The 6,000-nt window shown below is 45.0% G+C and overlaps 2 protein-coding genes across 2 annotated transcripts in view; both read right to left on the reverse strand.

Moving 5' to 3' along the window:
• Window positions 1-6,000, reverse strand: part of RTCB (RNA 2',3'-cyclic phosphate and 5'-OH ligase) — a 300,226-nt gene that overhangs the window by 278,023 nt on the left and 16,203 nt on the right. The gene's annotated exons all lie outside the window — the stretch shown is intronic.
• Window positions 1-6,000, reverse strand: part of SYN3 (synapsin III) — a 406,353-nt gene that overhangs the window by 171,389 nt on the left and 228,964 nt on the right.

Consider the following 6,000-nt stretch of genomic DNA (forward strand, 5'->3'; position numbering starts at 1 on the left):
ATAGATGGCATTTTTTCATCAGAATTGTCTTGTATCATTGTATTGCTCAGAAGAGCTAAGTCATTTAAATTGATGATTGTCCATAGTTAACAGCAACATCGTACAATGTTTCAGGGTCTCAAACTTCCTCGTTCTTTCAATAGTGTTAGGGACCTAGTAGGGCCAAAGCCTCAGTACTAGGAGATGGAGAAGGGTAAAGGTTAGATAAAACAGGACCCATCACCCCATTGCTTCGTCCCTTGACCTTTAGGGCAAGGAGGGACCTGTTAAGAAAATTTCAGTTTACTCTGATCCAGACACTGATTCAAGACAGCACCAAGTTTCCCATGATGAACAGTGCTATCCATCTCCAGAAAGAGGACTGATGAATTCTGAATGCAGATTGAAGCTGACTTTTAAACCTTTAATTTTCGTGTGTGTATGTGCATGTGTGTGTGTGTGTGTGTGTGTGTGTGTGTGTGTGCACTGCTTAATTTTGTACCATGGCTAATATGGAAATATGTCTCGTATGACTTCACATGTATAATTGATATCATATTTTCCTCTCAATAGATGGGGAGGGGTGAGAGGGAGGGAGAGAATTTGGAACTCAGAATTTCCAAAAATGAATGTTGAATTTTATTTACGTGTAATTGGGAAATACTTAATGAAATAAAAAAAAGGAGGGAAAAAGAAATTTCAGCTTGGGTTCTCCACTTTGTGATGGAGAATGAAGGGACAAGGGACTAGATTTCCTTGGAATAGGGAACTTATCAAAAACCTATGAAAAACAGTCTTAGATTGGGAGTCAGAGGCCAAGGACTGGGTTTCAAATCCTGTCTTCAGTCTTCACCATGAGATAAAATGGGCAAAGCTCTTTGCAAACCTTAAAGGGATAAGGGAATGTCAGCTCCTAATGATCTGTGTGACCTTAGACAAGTCCTTACTGGGACTCAGTTTCCTCATCTGTAAAATGAAAGGAGGAGGTGTGTACAGGGAAGGGGAAGAGAGGTGACTCTGATGTCGGAGGCCTCAGATCAAACCCCCATCTCTGACCAGGCCTCAGTTTCCTCATCTGTAAGCTGAAGATGCTTCCAGCACCAGGTATATGATCATGACTTGATGGTCCCTTAGATTCCTTCTGGCTCTAAATCCTCTGATCCAGGCTTAGTTTTGTGGCCCTAGGCAAGGTATTTAAATGCTCTTGGACTCAGTTTCCTCATTCATAAAATGTGGGGGTTGGACATCTCTACTTTAAGATGTATAAAGAACTTTCACCTAGTTCCTGTACTTGATCTTAGGAACCTTTGCTAATCCCTCCTAAGAGTAAGAATCTTCCTTCCTTTAACATTTTGGGGTTCTGTTTTCTATTTAGTAATTCTTGGTCCTTGTGTACTTAGGGCAGTTAGGTGGCACAGTGGATAGAGTGTTGGGCTTGGGATCTGGAAAACCTGAGTCCAAATCCAGCCTCAGACACTTGGTAGCTGTGTGACCCTGGCCAAGTCATTTCACCCTGTTTGCCTTGGTTTCCTCATCTGTAAAATGAGCAGGAGAAGCAAATGGCAAACCACTCCAGTTTCTTTGCCAAGAAAACCCCAAATGGGGTCACAAAGTCAGACACGACTGAAAATGCCTGAACCCCAAAGGGGACCAGGAAGATCAGACGTGACTGGAAAAATGACTATACTATCACAACAACTCGGGCACTTGTCTTTTGTGGTAGACTGTAAACTCTTAGAACAGGGACCTATCTCTCTTTGTAGCTCCTCTGAATGAACAAAGGGCTCTGCCTGGAAACTGGTATTTTAGCAAATATTTACTTTTACGAATGGAACTGAAGCTTGTGAGGTAAGTAGAGCAAAGGATAAGTGACTTCTCCAAGGTCACCTGGTTGTCAGTTAATCAACAAATCAAGTGATTTCTCTGTGTCAGGCACCGCTGGTAAAAAAAAAAAAAGGGGCAAAAATACATCACCTGCCTTCAAGGAACTTACATTCTAATTCTTGTATGTCGAGACATACAGAGTGCAAATGGAAGGTGATCTCAGAGATCTAGAATTGAGGAGGAGAGGGAAGGACCCACATCCAAAGGTGAGATTGGAGTTGAGTCTTGAAAGAAGCCAGGAGGTAGAGGGGAAGAGGGAGGGCACGGGGCACAGCTGGTGAAAAGTATGGAGTCGGAGAATGGAGCGTGGTGGGTGAGACACAGCAAGAAAGCCATTATAGCTGGATTGTAGAGTCCATGGAGTCAAAGTAGGAGAAAACTGGAAAGGTGGGAAGGGCCAGTTTACAGAGGTCTTTGAACCTAGAGGATTTTATGTTGAATTTCAGAGGTAATAGGGAGCCCCTGGAGTCTATGGAGTAAGGGGTTAGGGTGTGACATAACCAGATCTGCCCTTTAGGAAGATTTCCTTGACTGTTGCTGGACGATGGACAAGAGTGGGGAGAGGCTCTTGGTAGAGAATACAGCCGGAAACCTGTTGCAATAAATGAAAGGTAATTAGAGCCTGGACCAGAGTGACCATGTGAGTGGAGAGAAGGGGATGAATATGAGAGATGGGGTGAAGGTAGAAATGATAAGACTTGGTTCTAAGGAGTGAGTGCAAGGGAGGAATCCAAGAGGCCCCAGAGGCTGTAGCCAGCCAGTGGCAGATCTAGGATTTGAACTCAGAACTCCAGGCCCAGTGTTCTTTCAGAAACACCAAAGGTTCCCCTGTGATTCTCTAAGTTGGATCCCTGATGGCTGGCCAGGAGCCAGGAGGACATGTGGATTTTCCATTTCCTGGCATCCAGGGTCCAAGTCCCCAGAACCTCCTTCTCCACTCCCTCCCCATTCTCCAAGGCTGCCTCTCAAACCACATGAACCCACTCGCCTTTCAAAAAGCTGAAGGAAAAGATTACAGATATTAAAACAAAATGAAACAGGGCAGGGAGGCCCTGAGAGTGTGGGCGATGGGAGCCCCCTTCTCAAGCCCACAGAGTTTTCTTTACATCTGTGGTTTTCTCCCTTCTGGGAGAAGGCATGAGCTCAGCCTTAATGACCCAGAGTCATGAGGGACAGGGATTGTGGGATCACTGAATAAGTAGCCCTGGCATTTATGGTACACAGGGCTTTATGATTACAAAGCCTGTCCACACATATTATTTCATGCAAGTCGCTCAACAACCCTGAGAGGGGGTTAGTAAAATCATATGGGTACACTAAATAGACTAGACTGCAGCTTGTCTGATATTTGATAGTGGAGATTCCTTATGGGGATTATGGCCTGGATAATCCACAAACTGGAATAACAATTCCCCTGGATAACAGGGTCCTAAATTCACAGGATCATTATATCCTAGATCAGGGATGGGGGAACCTCCCCTTGCAGTAGATCTATAGTTGGAAGGGGGTTTGGAGAGGCCATTAAGTCTGACTTTCTCATTTCACAGGGGAGGAAACTGAGGCCCAGGGAAGTTTAGTGTCTTAGAGGATCATAAATTTAGAATTTGGAGGGACCTCAGAGGATGCCTAGTCCTACCTCCTCATTTTACAGAAGGGGAAACTGAGGCCTAGAGAGATAACAGGATTATAGATTTTGAGCTGGAAGGACCCTCAGAGGTCATCTAGTAAGAGGCCCTCATTTTTACTGAAGAGAAACCAGTAGAAGTTTAAATGACTGAATTAAGATGGTGAATTCAGTTCTCTGACTACAATTCCATCCCCTTTTCACCTAATACCACCTTGTGTTTGGTAATCGTAAGTGGCCTGCACAGACCCCCTCCCCAAGGTAGGAAGGACTATTGGTTACCTAAACTGAGCCCAGTTTGAGAGTTAGAGCCTGCTGAAAGGCCCAGTGTGTCTCCTACCGTGATGCTAATGTTTGGGAAGGAATGGATCAGCTTCTGCATATCTCAGGCACCCACTTCTCTAGACAGTGAATCATGGTCAGCAGCACTTCTGATGTGTAATGTATCGGGACATTCTGGGTTGGTTAGCCCTTGGCTGGGGAGACAGTGGGTGGTTGACATCATCAATCGATGCTGAAACTGGGGCTCCCACTCCCAACTTGGGCCCCCAATACCTCTTATTTATCTTGGTTCAAAGGATGAATCAAGGAACTTGGGTTGGCTGATGGGAATATAGGAAAGAATATTGAGCTGCAGCTTTTTATCAGTGACTTGGATAAAGACACAAAAGCCATGAAGGTCAGTTTTGCAGACTGATGACAAGCTGGAGGGCTAGCTGATGTATTGGATAAACAGAATCAGGATTCCAAAGGACCTTGACCAGTTAGAGCATGGGACTGGATCTAATGAGATGAAATTCAGCAGGGCTCAATGTAAATAAAGTCTTGGCATTTGGGTACAAAAAATCAATTTCACAAGTGTAACATGGGAGAGGTAGCAATTATTCTGAAAAAGATTTGGGAGGTTTTAATGGACTTTAAGCCCATTATGAGGTAGCAGGGGCCAAGAAGCCTGATGAAATCTTGGACTATATTAGGTGGACTATATTAGGAAGGATGTGACTTATAGAAAAGTCATTGTCCGTCTCCCCTTATCAGACTTTGTCTAAAATAGTTTGTTCCATTCTGGGCACCATGATTCAATAAAAACATTGATAAAGTAGATAAGTCCAGAAGAGCACAGCCAGGTTGGTGAGGGGTCTTGGGTCCATGAGAATAACTTGAAGGAATTGGGCATGTTTAGCGCGAAGAGAAGACCCAGGGAAGGATAGGACATGAGGACTGTCTTCAAGTGTCTGAAGGCTTGTTCTATGGGAGAGAGATAAGATTTGTTTTATTGATCCAAGAACTCAGAACTAGAAGCAATGGGTGGAAATAGGAAAGAGGAGAATGGAAGGGAGGTATAGGATGGGAGGGGAAGAGGGAAAGGAGAGGAAAGGAAGGGGGAGGGGAGAGAAGAGAGAAGGGAAGGAAGGGGAGGGGAGGAGAGAGGAGACAAAAAAGGATAGGAGAGGGGAGAGGAAACATATCTCTTGTGAGTAGGAACCCTCCTGAGAGCTCATATCCCTATGCTTGTATTTACCACCTCTGCACCTCTATGCAGGCTATCCCTATATGTGCCTGGAATGCATGCCCTCCTCACCTCTGCCTCACAGAGATTCTATCTTCCTTGAAGACACAACTCAGGCATCGTCCTCTAAATGAAAGCTTTCCTGGTCCTCTCCAGGGACCAGTACCATCTCCCAAATGACCTTATATCTGTTTACATTTATTCATATCCTATTTATGCTGTATATATTTAAGAATATGCTTTTCTCTCCCATTAGAATATAAGCTTCTAGGTAATCGGAATTATTCCTTACTTTGTGCTAGGATCCCCAGCCCTGAGAACATAGTGGGTACTTAAAAATTGATTTGATTATGCCACAAGTATTGCTTACGGACCTACTATGCGCCTGATGTTTTTTTCTATCCAGACCGACCCCGAGAGTGACAAATGATGTAGCTTCTTTGAGAGGATGAGGATATGGAGCCTGGAGTGAGAAAGACCCAAGGGGCATAGAATCCTCATTTGCAAGTAATCAAAGGGTGACGTTTGGGATTGGACTTGACTTGCCTGGCCACAGAGGGCAGACTTAGGAGCAATGAGTGTTTTGATACAAGGAAATACTCCCTAGTAATTAGACTGGCTTGGAAGTAAAATAGGCTGCCCCAAGTCCCCTCCCCCAAGGGAAGTAGTATTCCTCTCCTGGGGCTCTTCAGAGTCTGAATTTCGCTGGTTGGGGGATGTGGGTCAGACTCATGAGCTGGGGATGGGGTTGAATTCGGTGATTTCTGAGCCCCTACTCCTCCCAACTCTGAGAAATGATGGTCCTGTGGGACCTTGGAGTTGGAGGTAACATCCCTTGGCATTTGAGGGTGTGTGGGACAAGCTGTTCCAGCTGGCACTGGGCAGGTGGGTCCACTGTCCACCAGTGTGGAGTGGGAGGGACAAGACAATGGCTCCCACTGGAATCTCAGGAGATGGGGAAAAGTATAGTCATGGAAAGAGGGCTGGACTGGCCAGACCCAGA

Source organism: Petaurus breviceps, unplaced genomic scaffold (genome assembly GCF_028583685.1).
Source record: "Petaurus breviceps papuanus isolate PSGF00001 unplaced genomic scaffold, PetGlider_PUasm1.0 156, whole genome shotgun sequence".
Lineage (NCBI taxonomy): Eukaryota > Metazoa > Chordata > Mammalia > Diprotodontia > Petauridae > Petaurus > Petaurus breviceps.